Source organism: Talpa occidentalis, unplaced genomic scaffold (genome assembly GCF_014898055.3).
Source record: "Talpa occidentalis isolate TD23 unplaced genomic scaffold, MPIMG_talOcc4v2.1 talOcc4.11, whole genome shotgun sequence".
NCBI classification, from domain to species: Eukaryota; Metazoa; Chordata; class Mammalia; order Eulipotyphla; family Talpidae; genus Talpa; species Talpa occidentalis.
The window spans coordinates 50310496-50337917 of NW_023601104.1; the positions used below are offsets into that span (position 1 = coordinate 50310496).

Consider the following 27422-nt stretch of genomic DNA (forward strand, 5'->3'; position numbering starts at 1 on the left):
CACATGGCCCCAATAAAGCCCTGTGAGCAAAGACAAAAGGCCACTGAACTCAAGATCCCAACCCTCAGAAAGTGACACTCCCATTGGGAAGACAAGTCATAGCACATGAAATAACTGTGCATCACCTCAAAACAACATATCCACCAATGGAAATTAATACAGTGCAAGCTGTGCCCACAGCTAGTTGACAGGGCTGCCATAGTGGACCATCGAATACAGTCAGGTGTTTTACATGCAACTTCCCCATGAAGGCATGCTCTGAGCTCAGTCCTCACTGGATGCAGGCCATAGCAGCTGTGACATGACAACACCCAGCCCAACACAATGTGCACATTAGACACCCAATGAATCTTTGGTGAAAAATGAATGCTGGTCATGGTACTTGGTGTAAAGGAAATGTTTTGAGGGGAATAAGGAGAATCAGAATAACATTCGTAAGAACTAACATATTTTGAGTACTACTGATGTTCTAGACACTGTGTTTAGTGCTTAAGAAACTCATTTAGGGCCTCCCCGGTGGCGCAGCAGTTGAACGCTGGGTTGCAAAACTGCCCGCAACCTCTGCAGCACCCCCGGCCACCAGGCGAGGGTCCCACATGCCGCGCAGACCTCTCCTGCCGCCTGTTGCTCCCCTCAGCAGTATATTTCTTCATCAGTCTGCCTGTTCTGTTCCCTGCTCTGGCTCTGGTGAATTCTCTCACCCTCCCGCGCTTCTGACTGTACCCAGTGCTTGTATAAATAAATAAATAAATCTTTAAAAAAAAACTTATTTAATACTCATGATTCTGTTCCAGTTATCTGTAACAAATAATCCCAATACTTAACATCTCTAAACAACTATTTAACTATATCTCATGATTCATGTATCAGAAATTCAGCCACTGGGCCTCTCTGGTGGCACAGGGGTTAATATCTCCGCGCTATCAGCTATCGCCAGACACTGCAGCATGAGTTTGATACCTGGCCAGGGAGCTACCCACATGGTGCAGCAGACCTCTCCTGCCTCACCCACCGCTCCCCCCAACAGTGTATTTTAGTAGATCTGTCTGTTCTGCTCCCCACTCTCTGGTGAATCCTTGCGCCACCACCCCCCATCCCGCACCTCTGGCCTATACCCTAGTTCTTGTATGCATAAATAAATCAATCTTAACAAAAAAAAAAAAAAAAAGAGGCAAGACTAGGAGACACCTAGCACTCCCCAGTTCATGGTCATTGTCAAATGCAGTTGGTCAACATCATTGATTCCTGGATTAGGGCCCAGTCATGGTCCTGGGACTGATTCTCCACATTTCTTGGTTCTGTTGTCTGAATCCCCTTTCCTCTATCAGAGCACCTGGCCTGTGTTTGCAGCTTAGTGGCCTTCTTCAAGTGCTTCGGACCAGAGACATGGGAAAGTCATCTCCTTTTCAGCCAGAGTTGATGATGCTTCTGTCAACTCAATTCTCTTTAAAGCTTTGTGGAGGTTCTATTCATTTTATTGGGGTTCATGCCACGAAATGAAAGCTGTACTCACAAAGCTCTTTGAGACAGGTCCCTCTGTGCCTTGGCTGAATCAGAACGTTGTGAGTTACTTAGAAACCTTCTTGTCTACTTCTTTACTACATGTCCTTAAATATTTCTGGAATATTAACAAGGAATCTTACAGTCACATCATTGATATGATCTAACCTGAAGGTCATTTTTTACTTCAAAAGCCTTTGCCAATGAAAAGATTGGGAATGAGAAAAAGTTTTATTTTCAAACTCATTAAGTCCCTTATATTTTCTTTAAAAATTGTTTGGCCATTGCAAAAAGAATTTTTTTTTTAGCTAATTGTCTATCTATACCTTATCATAAGTGACTCAAAGAAACCAATTGGCACCTTCAGTATTCTGCCAGGAAATCTCCTTAGCCAAATCCTCCAGTTAGTTAGATTTATGTTCTATTTTCCATATTACTACAATAGTATTATCAAATTTTTCCTTCATTACACGTCAAGGATCCCAATTTTTCTAGTCTCCAAAACCAATTTTCTCTCTCTCCTTCCAGTTTCACCTGTTGTCTTTTCAATGGACTTCTGGCCTTCACCAACATGCTCCCCAAGGCTTTCCAGGTCAATGCCAAAGTCATATACTTTAGGAGTTTATTAATGCAGCACCCCACTTCCAGGTACCAAATGCTGGTCCAGTTTTCTATCGCTGCTTACTAAACAGATCAAAACAGCAATTACTGTATGTCAAGATTAAGTGGCATGAGAATGCAATCAGGACTCAGGCAGACAACTCCTTGGTTCCCCAGGGCATTAAATACAGCCAGTGAGTCACACAGGTGGGCTGGATGGAAAGTCCAAGATTCTTTACTCACATGTTTGTCACCTTGCTGGATAAGGCTGGAAGGTTGGGCTCAACTAAGAGTATCTCAGATCGAGACTCTATACTAAGAGAGTCCTGCGTATTTTCATTCATTTTGTGGTGGCTCAAGACTCCTAGAAAAAGTTTTCCTAGGAAAGGGAAGTAGAATCGACCTGTCTTCTATGCCAGACAGTGGCACATTATCACTTCCACTTTATCTGAGTGGTGAAGCAATCATAAAACCAGATTAAAGGAGCAGACAGATTTGCCTTTCAGAGGAGTGCCCAAAAAGACTGCAGCAGTCTATAATTCATAACAAATTCTTTGAGCTGTGTATTCTTATTCTCATTTCACAAATGAGGAAACCAAAACTTAGAAAAATAAGTAATTTACCCAAAGTCATAGAGTATGTGCCTCTGTGGCCTTGTTCTCCATCGGCTCAGGATACACGCTTGCTCCTTTCCTTTCATTTCTACTCTCAGGTGGATTTCTGCAAGCTTGCTTCATGAATGCTTAGAAAAGAACAAATGATCACATACTACAAAGGTCTGTATGAGATTGACGTGCTGCCCACTGCGCTAGGAAAGTGATTACAAAGGTCTTAGAAAGGCAATGTGCTATTCTATTATGAAAGTACATCTGACAAATTCAGCCTGACAGTATGATCCCTCAGAGGTGGAGGAAATAATGAGGAAACACTCATCTGGACCAACATGGGAGAAATGTTTGGTGAGGATGAAGTGACAGGAACCTTGGGGAACAAAGGGACTTTGTCATCCTGAAGTGACGGCCATTAGGGAAGAGAGAAGTGGCGTGGGCCGAGGTGAGCCTCTTAGTGTATGGCAGGAAACACAGTTATGGGGCCATAGTTGGTGGTTCTGCAAGGAAGATTACACCAGGAGAATGGGGCTTTCAAAAACAAAATTCTGGGCCTCCCCTGGTGGTGCAGGCAGTTGAGTGCCACACTGTGAAGCTACCCACAGCCTCTGCAGCGCCAGTTCGATCCTTCCAGCCAGCAAGGGTCCCACATGGCGCGGTAGACCTCTCCTGTTGCGCCCGCTGCTCCCCTCAGCAGTGTATTTCAGTCAGTCTGCCTGTTCTGTTTCCCACTCTATCTCTGGTGAATCCTCTCATCCTCCCCCACATCTGGCCTGTACCCCCATTATTGTATAATTAAATAAATAAATCTTTAAAAAAAAATTCTGAAATGATTTCTAGAAATTACCCATGGAAAGAAGAAAAAGAGTAAGGATTGATGTGGGTAGAGAGAAAGCTCAGATTTAGGACACACGACATCGAAGGGGTAAAGGGACCCATAATCAAGATTAAATGCAAGAGCTGGCACAAACCAACAGGAACTGTGCTGGGAAGGCTGAAGAATGCACAAGTAATGGTAAGGTCAGTGAGAAAAAACAGTTTTTGTCATTTCATTTGGAGCAGGGCCAAGGAAGATATAAGTCTTGAGAAGAGATTTAGTACAATATTTAGCCTCACCTCATCCACCAGCAAAGTTCTACTGTCCCTCCCACCATGAGACTGCCCCCTCTATCTCTTCTATGCTGTTCCTCATCCCCTCTGGTAACCATCGTATTTCTCAGTCTAAGAATTATCTCTGTTATGATTTATTAGCTGGTTTAATAGCAAATAATTACTATGTACCCATTACTCTGAAGACTACCCCAGTCAGAGGTCTTTGATTCCCAGTAATGAGAAGCCACCTGTTGGGGTTATTGAACTGCCCGCAACCTCTCCCAGCACCTGTGACACACTCTTGTGGTGTGAGCGGCCTAATCCTGGCAACTGAGACAGGAGCAGCACAGGACACTGAAGGACACACTTGCTGTCTCTGTCGCTCTTTGAGGTCAAGAGTATTTTTCTTCCTGAACCCTCCTTTACTTTTCTTCCTAAAAACAAATTTTCTCCACCCAATAGTCCACAGGCACATGACTTACATACCAATTCTTGAATTCACCTCTCCTAAATTGGATTTAGTTTTCTACAATTTAGTTTTCTACAAACAGTTGACTGTTTTTGAAATCCCTGTAGCTATACAGAGGAAACATTTCAAAATATGATTTGAATTATCTGTAAGTGGTAGAATTGTGAATAGTTTCATTTTCTTTTTTCATCTATATTTTATAGCACATTACCTATGATATAGTATATTTATATAGCATATTATAGTACCTTTCATTATTTTTAAAGATTTATCTATTTATACATACAAAAACCAGGGTACAGGCCAGAGATGTGGGGGGGAGGGTGAGAGGATTCACCAGAGACAGAGCGGGGAGCAGAACAGGCAGACAGACCGAAATACACTGCTGAGAGGAGCAGTGGGTGAGACATGAGGGGTCTGCCACACCATGTGGGTATCTCCCTGGCTGGCAGGGACTCAAACCTGCGCTGCAGAGTCTGTGGATAGCCACACAGTGCTGAGCTCAACCTGCTGCACCAATGGGGAGGCCCCTGGACCCGAGTTCTTGTATGTATAAATGAATTAAAAAATAAATTGTTTTTAAAAATGTCATTTCTTTTTATCTCCACCTCACCCCTCCCTAGTCAATGGTTTTTGGAAAGATAAAGTATTGTTTGCATAATACAGCTAAATCCAACAATGAGAAAAATATTGTAAAGAGGAACGGAAATTTTTAGTATCTTACATACCACCTGTTCAGAGGAACTGAAGGACATGAAAAGTATGTTTCATTCCAAAGAAGCAGCTGGGACCCTGAAGTGAAGATGGACAGAATAGGAGAGAAAGAGGAAGAAGACAGACCCATCCAACCGGACTCCACAAGGGCTGCTGGATGAGTCTGTGAATAAAGTAAAGGACTATCTGGCGCCCTCCTGTGGACATGGTGTGTAATCAGACTACATAAGGAACTTTTTTTTTTTTTTTTTACATCATTCTTCGTTTTTGTACAATGTTTGCTTTCTCCTCTGAGGTATCGTCCCCATAAAATTCCCACACCAATTTGCCCTCGTACCATCACCATAGTCCCTTGTGTTCTTCCCTCCTCTGTTTTGATCCCTCTGCCTCCCCTTTCCTTCCAGAATGTCTCTGATTTATAGTTGCCTAATTTTTTTATTACTATTGTTATTTTTTTTTCTGATCCCTTATTTCTCCTATAAATGAAACCATCTGATATTTTTCTTTTTCTTTCTAGCTTATTTCACTAAGCATAATCCCTTCCAGCTCCATCCATATTGCTGTAAATGACATGAGTTTATCTTTCATGATTGCTGAATAGTATTCCATTGTGTATATATAACACATATTTTTTATCCAGTCATCTATTATTGGGCCTTTGGGTTGTTTCCATAGCTTACCTATTATAAAAAGTGCTGCAGTAAACACAGAGGTGCAGGTATCCTTTTTGTTGTTGTTGTTGTTGTTGTTGTTGTTTTGTTTTTTAATTTTTATTTTATTTTAAAAAATTATTTATTTTTCACATCATTGTTCATTTTTATTTTTTTATTTTTATTTTTTTATAATAAATTTCATTTTTATATTCCCCATACAACTGCAACCCCCCCATTCTGACCCCAATCCCTCCCCTCCCGCCTCCCACCCCCCAAAAAGTGTCTCTGGTTCATAGTTTTTTGTTGATTTTGATTTTCACTTTCTTATAGTTATTCATTTTCCTGGTCCCTTATTTAAGTTTTCTAGATTCCTGCTATGAGTGAGACCATCCGGTATTTTTCTTTTTCTTTTTGGCTTATTTCACTGAGCATGATCCCTTCCAGTGCCATCCATGTTGCTGCAAATTGCATGTGTTTATCTTTTTTGAATGCTGAGTAATATTCCATGGTATATATGTACCACATCTTCCTCTGAAGAGAAAATGCAAATGGCCAACAGGCATATGAAAAAATGTTCAACATCACTTGTAATCAGGGAAATGCAAATCAAAACTACCATGAGATACCATCTTACACCAGTGAGAATGGCACATATTAAAAAACTAGCAACAACAAATGTTGGTGAGGTTGTGGAGAAAAAGGAACTCTCCTGCACTGTTGGTGGGAGTGCAAACTGGTCCAACCACTATGGAGAGCTGTGTGGAGATTTTTTGACCTACTAAACATAGAGCTTCCATATGATCCAGCAATTCCACTCCTAGGTATTTACCCAAAGGACACAGAAACATCAATTCCAAAGAGCACCTGCACACCTATGTTTATAGCAGCACTGTTTACAATAGCTAAGCTTTGGAAACAGCCCAAATGCCCAGGTATCCTTTTGAATTAATATTTTTGTGTCCTTTGGGTAGATTCCTAGGAGTGGAAATGCTGGATCATATGGAAGCTCCATTTTTAGTAGTTTGAGGAACCTCCACACAGCTTTCCATAGTGGATGGACCAGTTTGCATTCCTACCAACAGTGTAATTGAGTTCCTTCTTCTCCATGTCTTCGCTAAAATCTGTTGTTGCTAGTTTTTTTTTAAATGCACCATTCTCACTGGAGGACCTGAACTACTGATAGTTCTCCTATTGACCTACCAGATATTACAGGTATATATAATGAATAGCAAACAATGTAAAAGCACATTCTGAGGATCATACACTAAGTAACAAATAAGAAGTTCAAAATCTAAGTGTCAAGGAAGACATCTGATTCTCTTTCCTCCTGTGCTCATCATCTAGTGACTACAAATCTCTAATATTAACACATACATATAATGGTATACTTTTGAAATTGCTACTTATCCCATTAAGTCATATCCCAGACTAAATTCAGTTAATGGCCTGCAATGAGCATCATCCTAACCAAGATCAGGCTTCCAATAAGCATTATTATAAGAGAGGGACCATCCCTCCATATTCTAGCAGGACAGCAAATAATCTGATCTATATATGTTGAGGACTTGCCTATTAATTTTTAATTATTAATTTTTAATAGACAATTTCCTTCATGATATAGCACACTCTTGGTTTCAGAAATTCTTTCTTGCAACTAACCCACATCTCTCCTGTGGCCTTAAGTCCCTTTCTTCTTGTTCTATTCTTGGTAAAGAACTGCTTTCCCTAGGAACCCTTCATTGTCAGTGCCCACCATGACTTGCCTGTCCATTCTTTAAATGCATAATCCACACTTATTTGACCTTTCCTCAAACACTTCATTTTACCATCCCAATAAAATTCCCTTGAAATCTACTCCAAATTTTCTTGTTCCCCAAAACCATGGCACCAAATCAAATACGTGAATTTTTGGGTGATTTCTAAGCATTATACTCACCCAATTATAAATGAAAGAGACACAGAAATATAAAGGGATTTCTTCGATGTGCTGGAATATATGGCTATCTTGATGCATGCAATAAAAAAATCTATTTTGGGTTTTGATTTTTGGATTTAGCACTGGACAAGTCAAAAGAATAAGTTGTGCCTTGTGTGAAAGTCACTGTTACTTGGTAAAATGGGGCCATCTAGTGTCCCTAGTAACTAATAACAACACCTGCAAGGATAAGGAGAAAACTGTAAATCAATTACAGTGCAAAATGACAACTCCAGAAACTAGCAGGGCCAAGGCAATTTAATAACAATAGGTCGATTGACTCTGGGGACCATAATTCTTAGTCTATTGACTGGGCCACTGGAGCAGCTTAACAAATAACGTAGTCTATTTCCAGAGGGAAATGTACTGTTCTGAAAGCAGTAGCTCCCACTCGAGGTTTACAAAGAGAAGAGCAAGCGAGCACCTACTTCATTCCATACCAGGCACTGCTCAAAAGCATTTTGTTTACACTTTTTTCCACGTAATCATTTCATCTACCTTATGAGGCAAGCAGTATTATTCCCATTTTATAGGCAAGAAGCTGAGGATCAGAAAGACTATAATCTTACCCTTGGGTGACAAGGCAAATCCAAACCTGACTCTAAAACCCACATTCTTGGGGCCTCCCCGGTGGCGCAGCGGTTGAGCGCTGGGTTGCGAGGCTGCCCGCGGCCTCTGCGGCGCCGGTTCGATCCCCGGCTGCTCCCCGGCCATGGGAGGAGGGTCCCGCATGGCGCGCGGACCTCTCCTGCCGCCCACTGCTCCCCTCAGCAGTGTGCTTCGGTCCTTCTGCCTGATCTGCTCCCCGCTCTGGCTCTGGTGACTTCTCTCACCCTCCCGCGCTTCTGACTGTACCCAGTGCTTGTATAAATAAATCTTTAAAAAAATAAATAAATAAAAAATAAAACCCACATTCTTCTTGTGCCTCCCTGGTGGTGCAAGGGTTAAGTCCCAGCACTATGAAGCTATCATTTAGGTCCCCAGCCAGGGAGCTACCCACATGGTACAGAAGACCTCTCTTGTCTCCCTGCTGCTCCCCTCCGCAGTATATTTCAGTAGGTCTGCCTGTTCTGCTCCCCTCTCTGTCTCTGGTGAATCCTCTCACACACACACACACACACCTCTGGCCTGCACCTCAGCTCTTGTATGCATAAATAAATAAATCTTTTAAAAAATAACAAATAAATAAAACCCACCTTCGTTCCCTTGCATGTCCCAGAGAAGATGCAGAGGGAAGCTTCTCAACCCCCTTGAGGAAGACCAGGGAGACACTGCTGGTCCAGCGCCACCGCCAGACAATCCTCACTGTACATAACGTACCACTCTGCTGAAAGATGCCAGAAGGGAAATTTTGGAGGTTGTGGGGTAATACTGGTGAAATAATGACCAGAGAGCAAAAGAATTTCATGTAGTTCCATGTGAACCTCATTTTTTTGTCTTGCCATTTTTGTCTGCCTTTAAATCACAAGCTCCTAGCAGCCAGGGGCTACACTCTTGATATGTCACAGTTGTGCTAAATAAATATTGATTTAAGGCACCGTGAATGATCCTTGCTTATACTGACTTCTCTTTGACACGACAGAGCTCCTGGCATTGGCACAGACAATTCAAAGAGGGAAAACTGCTTTTCTGGAAAGAATAGAGGAACTTAAAGAACAAGAAAAAGCTGCCAGGGATTAAGCCCCTTTCAGACACTGGTTGACTACTGTCACTGGCTAATGGAGCCGCTCCCCAGGTTAATTAACCAGCATTTGTGTTAAGGCATAAGTTAAAGAAAAGGGGTCAAAAGCACTTATTTTTTAAATTTGGGTCTTGGGCCTCTCTGGTGGCGCAAGGGGTTAAGATGCAACCTATGAAGTTATCTGCAGCCACTGCAGCACAAGTTCAATCCCCAGCCAGGGAGATACCCACATGGCTCAGCAGATACCCACATGGCTCTGCCTCGCCCGCTGCTCCTCTCAGCAGTGTATCTCAGTCGATCTGCCTGTTTTGTTCCCCACTCTGTCTGTGGTGAATTCTCTTGCCCCCCCACACCTCTGGCCTGTACCCCAGTTCTTATATGCATAAAGAAATCTTAAAAAAATAAATATATAAATAAATTTGGGCCTTGTGTAAAATAGGGAATTTTTAAGGCATTATGTTTTACGCATGTAATTATTTTTAACTCAGCCATTAAGTCTATTAAGTAAATGAATCCATGAAGAAATTAGAAAAAATTGAGTAAGACAGCAATGATATTGTAACCAAAAAAAGAATGATGAGTTCCTGATACAAAAGAATAAAAAGATGTTTTAAAATAGAATTTCAAAGAATGGGAAACTACAATGAGTTCTTTAAATCTGTGGTAGGGGCCTCCCTGGTGGCAAATGGGTTATGTCTCAGCACTACAAAGCTATCGGCAGCCACTGAAGTACAAGTTCGATCCCAGGCCAGGAAGGTGACCCACATAGCACAGCAGACCTCTCCTGCCTTGCCCACTGCTCCCCTCAGCAGTGTATTTCAATCTGCCTGTTTCCTGTTCCCCACTCTGTCTCTGGTGAATCCTCACCCCCCGCACCCCTGGCCTCCACCCAAGTCCTTGTATGCATAAATAAATAAATCTTTTTAAAAATAAATAATTAAGAATGTCCACCCTCACCACTGCTTTTCAATATAATACTGGAAGTCCTAGCCAGAGCAATAAGACAAGAGAAAGACATACAAGGAATCCAAAAAGGGAAGGAAGAAGTTAAACTATCACTATTCACAGATGATATGATAGTATACATAAAGAACCCCAAAAATTCCACAGAACAACTAATCAAACTAATCAATCAGTTTAGTAAAGTAGCAGGAGAGAAAATCAACACACAAAAATCAGTAGCCTTCCTATACACACATAATCAATCTGAAGAAGAAATCAAAAAACCATCCCTTTTATTTTTGAAACAAAAAACTCAAATACTTGGGAATAAACCTAACAAAAGAGGTAAAGGACCTATACAAAAAAACTATAAAACAATGTTAAAAGAAATAGAAGAAGACACAAAGAAATGGAAAGACATTCCCTGCTCATGGGTTAGAAGAACTAACATTATCAAAATGGCCATCCTACCAAAAGCAATTTACAGATTCAATGCTACTTCCATAAAAATTTCAAAGACATTCTTCAAAAAAATAGAACAAATATTGATGAAATTCATATGGAGCCACCAAAAACCCTGAATAGCCAAAGCTCTCCTGAAAAAAAAAAAAAGAAGGGAATGGAGGGATCACACTCCCAGACTTCAAACTATACTACAAAGCCATAATAATCAAAACTGCATGGTACTGGAACAAGAACAGACACAGAGACCAATGGAACTGAATAGAAAATCCAGAAACAAACCCATAGATTTACGGTCAGCTAATCTTTGACAAAGTAGCAAAGACTATGCAATGAAGCAAAGAAAGTTTGTTCAATAAATGGTGCTGAGAAAACTGGGTTGCTACATGCACAAGAATGAAGCTTGACTACTACCTCATATGATGCACAAAAAAAAAATTCAAAATGGATTAAAGAACTAGACATAAGACCTGAAACCATAAAATATATTGAAGGAAATATAGGCAAAACACTACATGACATACACCTCAGTAACATCTTTAAAGACACATCACCCAAAGCAGTGATGGTGAAGGCAAAGATAAACAGCTGGGACTACATCAAATTAAAGAGCTTCTGTACAGCAAAAGAGACAGTAACCAAAACAAAGAGACACCCACCGATTGGGAGAAAATTTTTGCACACAACACTAATGATAAAGGACTGATCACAAAAATCTCCACATGAGCTGATGAGACTCAACAAAAACAAAGTAAATAATCCAGTCAAAAAATGGGCAGGAGAGCTAAAATGAAACTTCTCCAAAGAGGAAATGCAAATGGCCAAGAGGCATGTGGAAAAATGTTCAATATCACTTGTAATCAGGGAAATGCAAATCAAAACTACAATGAGATACCATCTTACACCAGTGAGAATGGCACAAATTAAAAAAACTAGCAACAACAAATGTTGGCAAGGATGTCGAGAAAAAGGAACTCTCCTGCACTGCTGGTGGGAGTTCAAACTGGTCCAACCACTATGGAAAGCTGTGTGGAGATTCCTCAACTTGCTAAAGATGGAGCTTCCATATGATCCAGCAATTCCACTCCTAGGTATTTACCCAAAGGACACAGAAACATTAATTCAAAAGGACACCTGCACCCCTATGTTTAGAGCAGCACTATTTACAATAGCTAAGCTTTGGAAACAACCCAAATGCCCAAAAATAGATGACTGGATCAAGAAGATGTGGTACATATACACCATGGAATATTACTCAGCAATCAAAAAAGATAAAATCATGCAATTTGTAGCAACATGGATGGAGCTAGAAGGGATCATGCTTAGCAAAATAAGCCAGAAAGAAAAAGAAAAATACCAGATGGTCTCACTCATAGCAGGAACTTAGAAAACCTAAATAAGGGACCAGCAAAAAGACTAATTATAATAAAGTAAAAATCAAAAAGCAACTATAAACCAGAGATATACTATAGGGTGGGGGGGTGAGGGGGGAGTAAGATCAAAACAAGGGGAGGTGGGAATTGTATGGGGACTATAACCAAGATGAAAATGCATACATTGTGCAACAATGAAAAATGATGTAAAAAATACATAAAATTTAAAAATAATTTTAAAACATTTTTAAAAAGGAAATAAATAAATCCTTTTTAAAATAAATTAATTAATGCTGTGGGTAGTTTTTATTGTTGATTTGTTCTATTAAAGGAAATAATCACTTGAAGTATGACTGCACCCAGGAAAACATTCCTGAGAATTCTATTGTAAGTAAATTATTAACCCAAAAAAGACATTAAAGGGAATTTTATCTATCTTCTAACATACACACACACACACACACACACAGCACCCCAGCTTTGATGACTTGTAGGCAACTGTTAGATATCCCCAAAGATAGGAAAACCTTAGCCTTTTACATATTCCAGCCTATTAAGGAAATAAACTAGTTTTCCATAGGAAAGTTAAATTGAGATTCTGAAATTTTCCTGATGAGTCAATAACATCTTCAAATAGAATTGAGGCCCCTAAGCCTCTCAGTTTGTCCAAGAATCTCTGTACAAAAAAGACTCATTATAAAATAACTCAGGGGCCTCTCTGGTGGCCTTGGGGTAAGTCTCAGGCACACAGATTAACAAACTGCAGTATATCATACAATGGAATACTCCTCAAATACCAAAAGAAACAAATGGAAACATACAACAGCTTGAGAGGATCTCAAATGCATTGAGTGCAAAAAAGGCAATCTCAAATGCATTGAGTGCAAAAAAGGAGTTTATATACTGTATGGTTTAATTTATACAACACCCTTGAAATGACAAAGTAACCATCAGAGGTTACTGATTAGGTTAAGATAAGGATATGACTACAGGGTAACTTCATGAAGTTTCTTCGTGACAATAGAATAGCTTTGCATCCTGAATATATCAGCGTGTACACAAATAGACATATATGTCATGGAATTACACACCCCCCTCAAAAAAAAAAAAAGCAGTGCATGTAAAAACTGGTGAAATCTGAATTAACATCAATATCAATTTCCTGGTTTGATAATGCACTATGGTTATAAAAGATGCTACCAATGGGAGAAGCTAAGTAAAGGTTATATTTGAACTATTTGCTACTATTTGCATGTCTAAAATTGTTTCAAAATCAATTTTTTAAATCACAATCTAGGGTCTCCCTGGTGGCCTAGGCATTAATAAGTTTCAAAGTTACTGCCACTAGGGCCACTAGGGCCACTAGGGCCTGAGTTTGATCCCCAGCCAGGGAGCTAACCCACATGGCGCAGCAAACCTCTCCTGCCTCACCTGCTGCTCCCCTCAGCAGCATATTTCAGTAGATTTGCCTGTTCTGCTCCCCAACTGTCTCTGGTGAATCCTCTCACCGCCCCCTCCCCCCACCCCCACACCTCTGGCCTACATCCCAGTTCTTCTACACAAAAATAAGATAATTTTTTTTTTAAACACAATCTAATGACAACGAGGACCAGACAGGACATCTTCATGATTTTGCATTTTAGCAACACCTAAGCATGGCAGGTATCAAAGGAACCCTCAGAGAAAGAAGCATTTAGAAAAGGAAAGTGGAAAAAATCGTCTTCAAACAGAGCAAGGGAGTCAGACCTCATAGAAGTGGCTCACCATAGTTAAAAAAAAAAAAAAAAAAACTTAAAAAGAAAAATACACAATATTATCAAGGTACAAAGCTCACATTAACCCATTTCTGGTAAGAAAGCAGCAACTCCCTCACATGACTGTTATGTTCACAACATTGCAGGCATATCTCCAGCCAGTCACAGAGCAGAAATCAGGGCTAAAACTAGTTTTCGTTGGGGATTCCAAGTTTACAAGAAATGTTCAATGTTTAGTTATTTGGAGAACCCACCAGTCAGTGTGATTCTGCTACTTCTGATTTTCTCAGCGTGCGATGTGTGTTATTTGTATTTGTTTTTATTGTGCTAGGTGTCTAGACATACTGAAAGCATAGCAGGTTTTGCTTTTATGCAACACCTGTGGTTTCCCAAAAGTGCCTTCACCTTAACCCCTGGTATTGTTATTTGTTTTATGTATCTTGGTGCACTGTTATTTGGTACATACATATTTACAAGTGTTATTTCTTCTTATTGTATTAGACCCTTAATCAGGACTGGGGACTGAGAGCTTCTTCCCCACCACTCCTGTGGCCCCAAGGAGCCAAGGCTGTGTCTGCATTCCCCATAGGATATCTGCACCTGAAAAATCATGAGAGCATAACCAGCAAACTGCAGGACTCAATGACTCTTCCAGGAAAAGGCTAGAACAAATTAGTTAATGAATGCATTGTGATAAATTAGAAGATAACAAAACTTGTGTGGGTTATGTGATAGGCGCTGAACAAAGTGCTTTACATATATCATCTCACCTCATCCTTACAACATAAGGTAGGTGTTGTTCTCACTCTCATAATGGAGCTGGCACTTGAACCCAAAGAGTTCTGACCCCAGTATGCACATTCTTCATTTTAACTTTGATTTCCTCTTTTATTCAATTGCTAGCAAGCAACATTTTTAGTCTCCATGTAGTCAGTTTTTCCTTTTGGCTTTTTTTCCCCTTATATTTGACTCTAATATTATGGCAGTATGGTCAGAAAATGTACTATGTATAATTTTTATCTTTGTGATTTTATTGATAATTGACTTGTGTCTCAAGATATTGTCTATTCTGGGCCTCCCTTGTTGCACAGGCATTAAGACACAACCTATGAAGCTATTCACAGCCACTGCAGCACAAGTTCTATCCACAGCCAGAGTGCTACTCAAATGGTGCAACAAACCTCTCCTGACTCACCCGCTCTCCCCTCAGCAGTGTATTTCAGTCAATCTGCCTGTTCTGTTCCCCACTCTGTCTCTGGTGACTCTTCTTACTCCCCACACCTCTGGCCTATGAGTACCCCACAGGCCAGATATATATTTATTTATGCATAAATAAATAAATCTTCTTAAAAAAGATATTGTCTATTCTGAAAAGTGTTCCATGTGCACTTGAAAGAAATATGTATGCAGCAACTTTGAAGTGGAATGTTCTGTAGATGTCTATTAGATCTTGTTTCATTTATACTTTGCCTTGTTGATTTGTCAGTTGTTGTAAGTATAGCATTAAAGTCCCCTAGTAATACTGTATTATTATCAATATCTCCCTTAAGTTTTGTTATTTGTTTTATGTATCTTGGTGCACTGTTATTTGGTACATACATATTTACAAGTGTTATTTCTTCTTATTGTATTAGACCATTAATCATAATTTAGTGTCCTCCTCTAGTTCACACACCTTTCTTAATTAGAAGTCTATTTCGTCAGACATAGGTATAAATTTTGCTGATTTTTTTCTCTTTTTTTGCCATTAAGTCTGTTTGTCTTCGTTGGTAAGGTGAGCTTCTAATAAACAGAAGGTTGGATCTTGTTTTGAAGTCCATTCAACCATTCTACATCCTTTGACTGGTACGTTCAGTCCATTTAGTTGTTTCTTTTTTTAAAAGATTTATTTTATTTATTGATGCATACAAGAACTGGGGTACAGGCCAGAGGTATGGATGATGAGAAGATTCACCGGAGACAGGGTGGGGAGCAGAACAGGCAGATCTACTGAATACACTGCTGAGGGGAGCAGCGGGTAAGACAGGAGAGGTCTACTGTGCCATGTGGATTAGCTCCCTGGCTGGGAATCAAACTCAGGCCTTGGGGGCTGGCGACAGTCCAACAGTGCCACAGCACCAAGACTTCAACCCCTGTGCCATCAAGGAGGCCCCAGTTCATTTAGTTTTAAAGTAATTATTGAGATGTAAATGTTCATTGCCATTTTATTATTTTTTTGGTTCTTTGTTTTGATTTGTCTTGTCTTTTTTTTTTTTTTTTTTGAGGCTGTCCTGTTATGTTTAAGTTCCATTTCCATTATGTTATTCTTTGTTTAAGGATTCTACTGAGGTTAGTAATATGATGGGCTATTTATGTGACCAACTGAATAGTCCAGTCTCAGGCTGGTCCTGGGCCACCTTGTTATTTCCCTCCTATATTGTATGCTGTGATCATCAGTTTTCCCATCAGCAGATTGTTGGCTTTGTTTTACAGCAATTTTTGTTGTTGAGTATCTGGTGTTGAGGTAAGATGATTGTATTCATTCTCCCTCCACCTTGCCAGACTCCAAGTGTAAATTCTTACCCAGTATTATCCCCTTTATTGGAAGGAAGGAAGCAGCAGGTGCTGGGATACAGTTAGGATTTACTAAGAACAAGCAATGCCTAACTTTATTACCTCTTTAAATGGAAATTCTAAACTACAGATCTGAGAAACAGAATATACATGACTTCAGTAAAGAATTGATAATAATGTTAATATTAAGACTAAAATGGGGCCTCCCCGGTGGCACAGTGGTTGAGCGCTGGGTTGCGAGACTGCCCGCAGCCTCTGCAGCGCCGGTTCGATCCCCGGCTGCTCCCCGGCCACTGGAGGAGGGTCCCACATGGCGCGCAGACCTCTCCTGCTGCCCGCTGCTCCCCTCAGCAATGTACTTCGGTCCTTCTGCCTGCTCTGCTCCCTGCTCTGGCTCTGGTGAATTCTCTCACCCTCCGGGGCTTCTCACTGTGCCCAGTGCTTGTATAAATAAATAAAAATAAATCTTTAAAAAAAAAAAAAAGACTAAAATGACTAATTTGAAATGGGATCTCAGGGCCTCCCCTGGTGGTGCAGGCGGTTGAGCGCTAGACTGCGAAGCTGCCTGCAGCCTCTGCAGCACCGGTTCGATCCAGGCCAGCCGGTGAGGGTCCCACATGGCATGGCAGACCTCTCCTCTAGCGCCCGCTGATCCCCTCAGCAGTGTATTTCGTCAGTCTGCCTGCTCTGTTCCCTACTCTGTCTCTGGTGAATCCTCTCACCCTCCCGCACATCTGGCCTACACCCCGGTTCTTATATAAATAAATAAATCTTAAAAATAAATAAATGCAAAAAAAAAAAAGAAAAAAGAAATGGGATCTTAAAGTCAGAACACAAGAACCATGCAGGGAGGCTACAGCAGTAAATGAAGCTACAAATGAAGGTCGAGAGTACATGGATTTTTCTAGAGGGTTTCTATATATCTTTCCTGTTCTTGCCAATACATGAATTTAACCAATGAAATTCTCCTTCATACCCTGTTCTGTTTGAAACACTCCCAAAATCCTTACAGTGGGTCTGAAGTGCCTGTGTGAGAACATTCCACCAGGGGGTAGCAGCGAGTAACAGTCCATTCCTGAATTCAAAGCTGTCCCTTGGGGCCAGCTCAGACCTGTCCCTTCGCACCCAAACTGAACCCAAAATGTCAGAAATGGCAAACATGGGGCTTCATAAAGTGCCCCTTCTTAGCCTTGCCCGTCCCAAGAAGAACCACAACTACAAATCATACTGCCTGGGCAAATGACAGGGAGTAGGAGGTAGAGGAGTGGATTTCACCTCATAGTCACAAATGGGGGGGGGGGTGTCGGGGAAGGGAGGGAAACACTAAAAGGTGAATAGAGCCTCACCTGCTTTAACACAACTTGTTTTTCAGGTCCTGAAAAGCTGCACCCTTTTCAGCTTTGCTTCCCATCCATGATCAAAAGGGTATTAAATGCAAAGTCACGCAGATAAATGCTATGTGAGAGGTTTGCTAAAAAGGACTCTTGTCTCTCAGACATGAACTTTCAAAGAGAAGCTGGGAAGATGTGCGGCCTGAAGTTGGGTTTCCCTTTCTATACTCTCAAGCTTTTGCTTTAAGGACCACTGGAAGATAATTTTATAAGTACAGATTCATGACACACACATAAATCATAATAACTTTGAGAATCCTGAGTAGCTATATTCATTCATTGTTGACAACTATATAGAAAATGATGATGAATGAGTTGAAGGGACTCAAGCAATCCAGATAATTCTTAGTTTGACGAAGAATATAAGGTCCAGGGGCCTCCCCGGTGGCGCAGCGGTTGAGCGCTGGGTTGTGAAGCTGACCGCAGTCTCCACAGCGCAGGTTCAATCCCCGGCTGCTCCCCGGCCACCGGAGGAGGGTCCCACATGGCGCGCAGACCTCTCCTGCCGCCCGCTGCTCCCCTCAGCAGTGTACTTTGGTCCTTCTGCCTGCTCTGCTCCCTGCTCTGGCTCTGGTGAATTCTCTCACCCTCCCGTGCTTCTGACTGTACCCAGTGCTTGTATAAACTAAATAAATAAAGCATGCCTCTATTAAAAAAATTGAAAAAAAAAAAAAAGAATGTAAGGTCCAAAACGAAGGCTCTGACTCACTGGAGGCCCAGGCTTGGATCCAGTAGATGATCCCACTTTCCTGAAACTTTTCATAATCAGAGAATAAGGTCTCCCTTCAAACTTTACTATAAGGGCTCAAATTTTAGTTTCCTAAGATCACAGTTTGTCCTTCTAACAGGCACCTGGAAAAGCTTACTTTCATAGAGTTTGAAAATGGGTGCCTATAACCTTGCAATCTATGGTTTTCCTCTTTTCTGAAGATGAACATCATACAAAGCTCATGTGGAACCAGGCAGGTATAACTCCAGAGCCCTCCCAGTAAGAAAGTGCAAACTATCCCCTCAAATTCCTCCTCTTCCCACCCCCACACCCAAAATGCCTTATTCTAGCTTGAAATGGAAATTGTTCCCTTCAACTAAAAGGCAGTCTTCTGGGGAATGTTGGTGGCTTCACATGTATAGCTATTGCCTCAGGCAATTCACTGGTTCTGGAAGCTAAACTTAACCCCACAAGAGCAAGTAACCATGGGAATTGGGTGGTTTTTAACTTATCAATAGGTAATTCAGTCCCTTATAGAAAAAAATAAATCCATTAATTAAAATCCATAATCTCCAACATTCCCAATTTTTTAATACTAATCAATATTCTCTAACAATCTCTGTCTCAACTGGAAGAAAAATAAGTATGAAGACCAGAGTCAAGAAAACTTTCTGGGGCCTCCCTGGTGGTGCAGGGGTTAGTCTCACCACTATCAAGCCATTGCCAGCCACTGTAGCACAAGTTCAATCCCCGACAGGGGACCTCTCCTGTCTTGTCCACTGCTCCCTTTGTTAGGGGGAAAAGGATGTCCTAAAGCTAATTCCATACAGGCTTTTTGGACTCCACCCCCACCCCAGGCCAAAGCCAAAGACACTGGGAACTCCAAATCCCATCACCACCAAAGGGAAGGTGGCTGGGACCTGGGGGTGGGGTTAAGCAGCCAGGTGGGTATAAAGCCAGACACGTTGGCTTTGGAGGGTTCCCCCATTTTGGCTCTCCGCCAGCTCGCAGCGTCCGGCCAGCTCTGAGAGTGACTTTGGGTTTCCAGGTCGGCGGATCGGGTAGGACGCATTAAAGACTTTATTTCCCTATTTTCTCCCTGAGTTGTACATTTTCCTTCTTTCCTTTTCCCTTGTAAATAAACCTTTTATTAACCTTTTGCGTGTGCCTGTAGTGGAGTATTAATAAGTCCCTTTTAAGCGCGCGGGTGAGGACCCACAGCCAAGCAACCCATTCAATATGGGGGTTGCCCTATAACACCTTCAGCAGTGTATTTCAGTAGATCTGTCTGTTCTGCTCCCCACTTTATCTCTGGTGAATCCTCTTACCTCCTGTACCTCTGGCTTACACCCCACGTTCTTGTATGCACAAATAAATACATATCTTTATTTAAAAAATAAAAGATACCTTTTGGCCTGAATCTCTCCACACATTTGAGACAATGCCCAGATGTCTTTGAGTCTTTTCAGTCCATTTTTTAGGAGACATTAGATCCTTTGCCAATCTGACCAAAAGTTCAAAAGGAGGACCTCTCTGGTGGTGCAAGGGGGTAAGCACAGCACTGTGAAGCTATCTACAGCCTCTGCAGCATGAGTTGGATCCCCTGCCAGTCAGGGAGCAACCCACAGGGTGCAGCAGATCTTTCCTGTCAGTCAGTCTGCCTGTTCTGCTCCCTACTCTGTCTCTGGTGAATCCTCTCACCACCCACCACCACCCCACACCTCTGGCCTATACCCCAGTTAATGTATACATGAATAAATAAATCTTTTTTAAAAAGTCCAAAAGGAGCCCTCCAGAGTCAGGTTTTCCCACTAACCTTCCCTCATTATGAACACCAAGGGGATGTTGTCCCCGATTATTCCAAATCAGACCTTTAAGACAAAAGTGGCTGTAGTCCTTTGGGCTCCCAAGAACAGATATAAATCAAAGTCACCCCTACCTTTAAAGTGTGAGGCCCTCCAGGGTTATCTCATATGAGGGGGTCTCATGACTCCTTCCAGCTTAAGGCTCCACAGTGTCTCTGGCACTTGGAAAGCATTTGGGAAGACTCTAAAAGCCCTTTGTAGCCTATGGGCATGTAAGAGCTGTAGCAGCTCTTGAGGTTTGAGACTCTTCAAAACCATTTAAGACCTTTAAACGTTCCCTCACTAGAATAATTCTTACCAGCTAAATGTCCCACTTGTCCTGTTTCTTTGTGCAAGTATTTCCCAGACAAATTATTTATATTGGCCCATCTGGGGAGCATCACCTGATGACCTTCTTACTACTGACTGACCTCAAATATCTCTCGGTCACTGCCTCATCCTTTTGGGCTGAGTCTTGGATCTACAGTCTCCTAGTAGTAAGGACCCAGATAGTCTCAGCACCCAGCTAAAATCCTTGATGAACATTCCCTTCCCTTCCACAAATGGACTATGGTAGGAAGCTCATAAACCTTCCTGATAACAATCTGGCCCGCTCTAGCTCATCTCAGCTCAGCTCAATTAGGCCTATGTAATTGATGGTATTAAGAAATCAGAAAAGTATAAGACTGTAACAGTGTGGTCCCCCGGAAAGGGGGAGGTTTCAAGTTCTCTGCCCCGCCCAAGGGAAGGTGGAGCTGAGCAGGGAGGAAAAGAAGCTGGAGACTGGAAAAGGAAGCAAGAAAAGGATGGGGAACAAGGAGACCTAGAGGAAGCACATGGAGCAGAGAGACAAGTGAAAAAAACTGCACTTGCTTCTTGGCTTTGGACTAGTTGAAAGAGATATAGGTGAGAGACCCGTGGGGAAGTTAATAATGGCAGCTTTTATCTTGATTGTGATTTTGCTCTTTTCCTCCCAGACTTGTCTGGCTATTTCTGACCCTTTTCTATGGATCCCTACCAGGAGGTGCCTTGACTTGTGGCAGGCTTTAGGGCCTCAGTGGCCCTGTTTAGGGCCAAGCCTGTTTGGCTGGGCATTTACCCACATGGGGATGGGTAACTTCAGGTACTTGATTAGAAAACGATATTCTTTGTTGCACACTAATTGTATGAAAGTTCCTTTCCATTGAAGGTCTTTTGCACTATAGTATGTTTTGTCTTGATGTGGCATATGACAGAACCTATTTAGAATGGGAAGGTTTGGGGGTTCTGGAGTGCCCCTCACCCTGCCCTGTAACAAGATCACAAAACTTTTAGGTTCAAAAGCAATTGATTGCATTTTTTTTCCTGACCCTGAGAGTGTTTTAGAATCTACTCTCCCATGCTTTAGAAATCCTAGAATAAGTACATAAATTAGAGTAGAATAATCACCAACTGGAGTTCCCATATCACCTACTTACTACAGACTTCATCTTGGGAAAATGATTTCTCCATGTCCTAGATTTTTCATGTATTTTCCTTAATTTGCTTTCTAGCAGAATAATTGTGATTAAAGAAAAGAATAATTTAGGGTCTCCCCTGGTGGCACAGGTTGTTGAGTGCAGCACTGTGAAGCTGTCCACAGCCCTGCAGCGTGGCTTGATCCCTGCCAGCCAGGGAGCAACCCACACGGCGCAGCAGACCTCTTCTGTCTCACCCGCTGCTCCCCTCAGCAGTGTATTTCATCAGTCTGCCTCTTCTGTTCCCCGCTCTGTCTCTGGTGAATCCTCTCACCATCCCGCACATCTGGCCTATACCCAGCATCAAGAACATGTAACAGTGTTGGCTCTGAAGTAGGCTGTTAGCAGAAGCACTTGTGATTGTTTTTAATTAGTTAACATAAAAAAACCCTAGATCCATTATGCTAAAGCGCATACATTTTAACTATATTATTCTTGTATGCATGAATAAATCTTTTTTAAAAAAGAATAATTTATTGTATTACTTCCAATTAACAAAAATGGATCATTGTTAAGCTACCTGCAGGTGTTCCATTGACTCATTCATTGGTTCAGTAAATACCTATATGCCAGGCTCTGAAGAGACACTGAAGACTGACTACTCAGTACTCTGCCACCAACTTCTTGTCTAGTAGAGGATTCCAGACAAATAATATAGCAAGATAACCCAATGATAAAAAAGCCAAAATAAGAGGTCCTTACTCAGGCCAGTGGACCAAGGGTTTGAAGAGTCAGAGTGAAGCAGAATCAAGTGAGAAAGAAATCCCGAAAATAGGGAGGAGCACATGAAAGAGAACAAGAAAAGACACAGTTCAGTGGGGATGGGAATGTGGTTGGTTCCAGGGGGCTGGAACAAGTGCCAGGCTAAGAGGTCAAAGAAACAGATCAATGATGCTACTGTGAAAAGGAGATAGCTTCAGTTGCCTTTAGGATTATATCGAAGGGTCTTATACAAATATTCTTTCTAGGGGTTGATAGACAAAAAGAAATAATTATAGACTATGATGAGTGCTATCAAGAAAGCAGGGCAGATGTATAAGGAAATAGGTAAATGGGGGAAGTGACTAATACTGGCACTGCCATGATCCAGGCTATCTCCAATTTAGAAATCTGGCCATGTTGCAGAAAACCAGTCAGGAACCTATTGCTCAATTCAAAGAGAAAAATTTGGATTGAAAGATTATATCCCAATGAATAATTTCCCCAGGTATAAACTGCATGAACAAAAATGGGGAAAGCAAGATCTAATTACATTTTTCATCAAAATTTAATAATCCTTAATAACGGAATTTATAGAAACAACACTGAATGAATTTCATTTATATCTATAACAAAGGGATTGGTATTTTTTATTTAAAATTAACTCTCCTTTGATCCAATTATCCTTCGATCCCATTATTGAAAATGATATTTCATACTGAGTGGAAGGTGATTCTTTATTCCATAAACTAACTTGTAAGACTGACAATACAATACAATTAGGATGAAGTTAAGCAAAGGTCTTATTCCTACAAGCAATCTTTTAAGATTTCAAGCAATTTAAACTTCTTTGCCAGGATTTACAAAAGAAAGTAGCTTTGTTATAAATCAGTTGGCAATGAAGCAGGAGATAAACTCAAATTTGACTCTCCAGTTAAGAAGGGGAATGAGATAATACAAGTTTTGGGAACCAGTGTTAAGAACAAATGAGTTAGTTTCTATTGCCTAAGGAGTGAGCCAAGGGTAAGGAAATGTGGATGACTAAAATGTATTGGCCAGTTACAGGATCATGTACAGACAAGTATAAAGATGCTTTTTTCCCCAGATAATTGGAGTTTTGAATTTCTGTTGATGGGCCACTCATCTCTGAGTATCCCGTCCTCTGCATGTGTATTTTCCTGGCTCCAGCCAGCCTTGGGACTCAGCTCAATGTTAGTTGTTGATGCTTCTTACTCAGGCTGGGTCATCTACAATGAACTGTGTCTGTGAATACAAACCTCAAAATAAAGTTCATTGTGTTTTTTCTTTCTTTTGTGCTCTAGGATCTGAGAGGAATTTAACCATTTAACCTAGGTTACATAGTTAAAATGTATGCACTTTAGCACAAATGGATCTAGGTTTTTGGGGTTTTTTTTTTTAAGTTAACTAATTAAAAACAATCGCAAGTGCTTCTGCTAACAGCCTACTTCAGAGCCAACACTGTTACAGGTTCTTGATGCTGGTGATCACTCCTCCATCTCTAATGTCTTACCAGTGACTACTGCTAATAAGTAACCAGTAAAAAAGTATTAAATGTTCTGCAGGGGAATTCTTTTTTAATAGTTAAAATAACTGATAAGCCCTGCTTTTATTTTTTTCAGGTCCAAATTCTTTCTTCAGGACAATATGGTACAAAGTTCTGGGGTGTCAAAATTCAAAAGCCTCAAGCATATTCAGTATTTCTGAGAAAACCTGTTGTTTAATCCATGGTCATCTAAAGCATTAAGTGGACATGTTTGTCTGTTTTTGCCTCCCAGCATTCATTTTTGCAACTTTAATCACATCTCCCCAGTTTTCCTCCAGGAAGCCCACCCTCTCTCCGTCCACAGCCACCAGATAAAGTTAGTACCCCCTCCCACCCTACGTGGAACATACATCCCACCACCAAAGCCATAAATCTAGCAGTCTCTTGGCCACAGTAATTTCCTTGGTGGGGCAGAAGTTGCTAGGTTCATGAGAAAGAGAAGCTCCCTCTCACCCTCCACAAGATTCTATGTCAAAAATTTGGGAGCATGAGAGCTCCAGAGACCATACCACAGAGTTTGAGAGTCCTAGAGCCCTCAGTGGCTTTTGCAAGTTTTTTATTTAGATTTACCAGGCACATGGCAGGCAGGGGTGCTGGGGGGGCTGGGAGTCTGGCAGTCCTCCCAGCCCCCAGCAAATCCTCACTCTATCTGGGCTCTCTGGCGTTCTCTGGTGGCCTTGTTCTCATGGTTCTTCTGCTTCTCTCTCAGCTTTTGCTGGCGTCCCCGCGATGCCGCCCCTAAAAGCCCAGTCTCAGCCCAGGTGAATCCCATCTACCTATGCCCACACCCTATTTCAGGTGCCCGCCATCAGACATGCATTCGGGACTACAGGGTTCCGTCATCTATCCTAATGATGGGAGGGCAGAAAAGCCTGATACTTTTTACCTTACCCTACAAACCAACATAGCAAAGCAGAGCCAAGAGGGGAACTTGTGAGCACTGGGTTCTGACTCATGGCTCACCTGAAGTCATTCCCATGTGGGTCTTCACAGTGACAAGAGCCAGTGAATTCCTTTCCTTACGTTTTTTGTTTTGGTTTGTTCTTTTAAGCTAGTTTATTTGAGATTTGGAGTCACCCACAATAAGAAGATTCCTGACTGGTGCATCTTAAACCAAGTAAATGTGAATGAGAACGCAAGTGTGACATCCACATCTTCACTGAAGTGTTGATATTAAAGTTCACACTGCTGCTTTAAACCAAAAAAAAAAAAAAAATGAATTATCAGCATTTCTGACACTCCTTGAAAAGTTCAATTTTGATATTATCTAGAGTTTCCCTTAGTTTTTTGTTTTTATTTTGAAGATTTGTATTTATTTGTGCATACAAGAACTGGGGTGTAGGCCAGAGGTACAGGAGGTGAGAGGATTCAGCAGAGACAGAGTGGGGAGCAGAGCAGGAAGATCTACTAAAATACACTGCTGAGGGGAGCAGCTAGCAAGACAGGAGAGGTCTACACTGCCATGTGGGGTCAGCCCACTGTGATAGCTTGATAGCACTTTGATTTTAACCCCTGTGCCACCAGGGAGAACCCCACCCCTTAGTTTTTTAATATGTGAAAAGCTGCAATTCTCAACTGGGTTCTGAAGTACACAGACTGAGCTTTATGTGAACTACAGCAAAAGTGTCACAAACACTAGATAAAATGTTGAAAAAAATACTAATCTAAAGGACACATTCATTATCCTCTCCAGATTCACCCAATTCTAAGGAGGGTTGGGGGGCTTCTAGGCTGCTGGCAATGCCCTGTTTCTTGATCTGGTAGCTGATCACAGTTTGCTTTGTGAAAAGTCTGTACTATAGACTTGATTTTTTTATGTATTTTAATTCAATCAGAATTTTTTACTTTTACAGCAAAGCCAACTTGAAGGGTTTCCCATTGGCAAAATTTAATACACTCTGAACCTCAAAAAGGACAATAATTGTAGCTGGTTATTAAATGAAAATACATGAGTCTAGGGAATGGGAGGACGATAAACAGGAAAGCTCTTCTTAAAAAAAAAAGTCACTGATAGGGCCTCCCCGGTGGCGCAGCGGTTGAGCGCTGGGTTGGGAAGCTGCCCGCAGCCTCTGCGGCGCCGGTTCGATCCCCGGCTGCTCCCCGGCCACCGGAGGAGGGTCCCGCATGGCGCGCAGACCTCTCCTGCCGCCCGCTGCTCCCCTCAGCAGTGTACTTCAGTCCTTCTGCCTGCTCTGCTCCCCGCTCTGGCTCTGGTGAATTCTCTCACCCTCCCGCTTCTGACTGTACCCAGTGCATGTATAAACAAAACAAACAAATAAATAAATAAATAAATAAATAACATGCCTCTATATAAAAAAAAAAAAAAAAAAGTCACTGATAAACATTAGAGAAATGACATGATTCGAAGACCACTGTTTCATAACCCCCAACATAACTGTCGATTGAGACAACAATCACCAGTAGAAGCTAGTCTTGGGATAAAAACTTTTCAGCAAACAGGGTATGTAAAAGTGCCAAAGTGTCCTTCCTTTTGAGGACCACTTACCTGAAGGAGGGGGAGCGCGGAACCTTCCCAGGGAGAAGTCAGGGGCCACCACCTCAGCTGAGTGGCTGCATTTAGCATCACAAATGATGAAACAATGTGACAGGCAGAACTCCTGATAGGATGTGAATTAAACCAGCAGTGGTCTTCTGGATGCCTGAGATCTTCAAGCTCCTGCAGCCTGGACTAAAAACTGCCAGATGACCTATACCAGAATCTCTGGGGTGGGACCCAAGAGTCAGTATTTTTAAAATGTCCCAGATGACTCCAATGTACATTCCAGGTTTTCTGATCAGAAACCAGTGCCCTGAGTTTACTCCCAGCTTGTAGGGTCTACAGAGCCAGTGCGGGAGGAACGCTGACTGCAAATTAGAATCTCCTGGAGAGTTTTGAAATTAGGGGCACCTGTGCAGGCAGGCTCTTCAGTTTTTTAAGGTAGAACTCGAGCTGTGGTGCTCCACACTTTAAGGTTGACTTAAATACCCTACTGTGAGAGCAGAGCAGGTCAATCCCTGCACCTGCCTTACAATGCCAATTAATCAAGGCAAATGGTTTGACATGGGACAGGGTTGAGGATGCCTGGGTTGAGAATGCCTGGAACACATGCACCTCTTGAGGAGACAGACACATCTACTCCGTGGGAGGTGATTTAAGGCCACATGAAAAGAGGTGCTCCAGGTGGACTGAACTGGCTCCATCTATGAGCTGACACTCCGTCTTGCTGCCTGTGAAAAACACATGCTGGACGGCAGAAACTGGTTCTCTCCTAGAACAAACTGTACAAAGATCTTTTTTGTTCCCTTTCCCTGGTAACAAAGGTCATTTTGTCGAAAAGTCAAT

General features: G+C 41.7%; 1 protein-coding gene across 1 annotated transcript in view; it reads right to left on the reverse strand.

Annotated features, from left to right (window-relative positions):
• The window catches only part of EGLN3 (egl-9 family hypoxia inducible factor 3), a 356054-nt gene extending 329073 nt beyond the window's left edge, over nucleotides 1-26981 (reverse strand). The window contains exon 1 of the mRNA XM_054689806.1: nucleotides 26586-26981. The gene's annotated coding sequence lies outside the window, so the exon portion shown is untranslated. The remainder of the gene's footprint in view (nucleotides 1-26585) is intronic.
• Nucleotides 26982-27422: the final 441 nt, after the last annotated feature.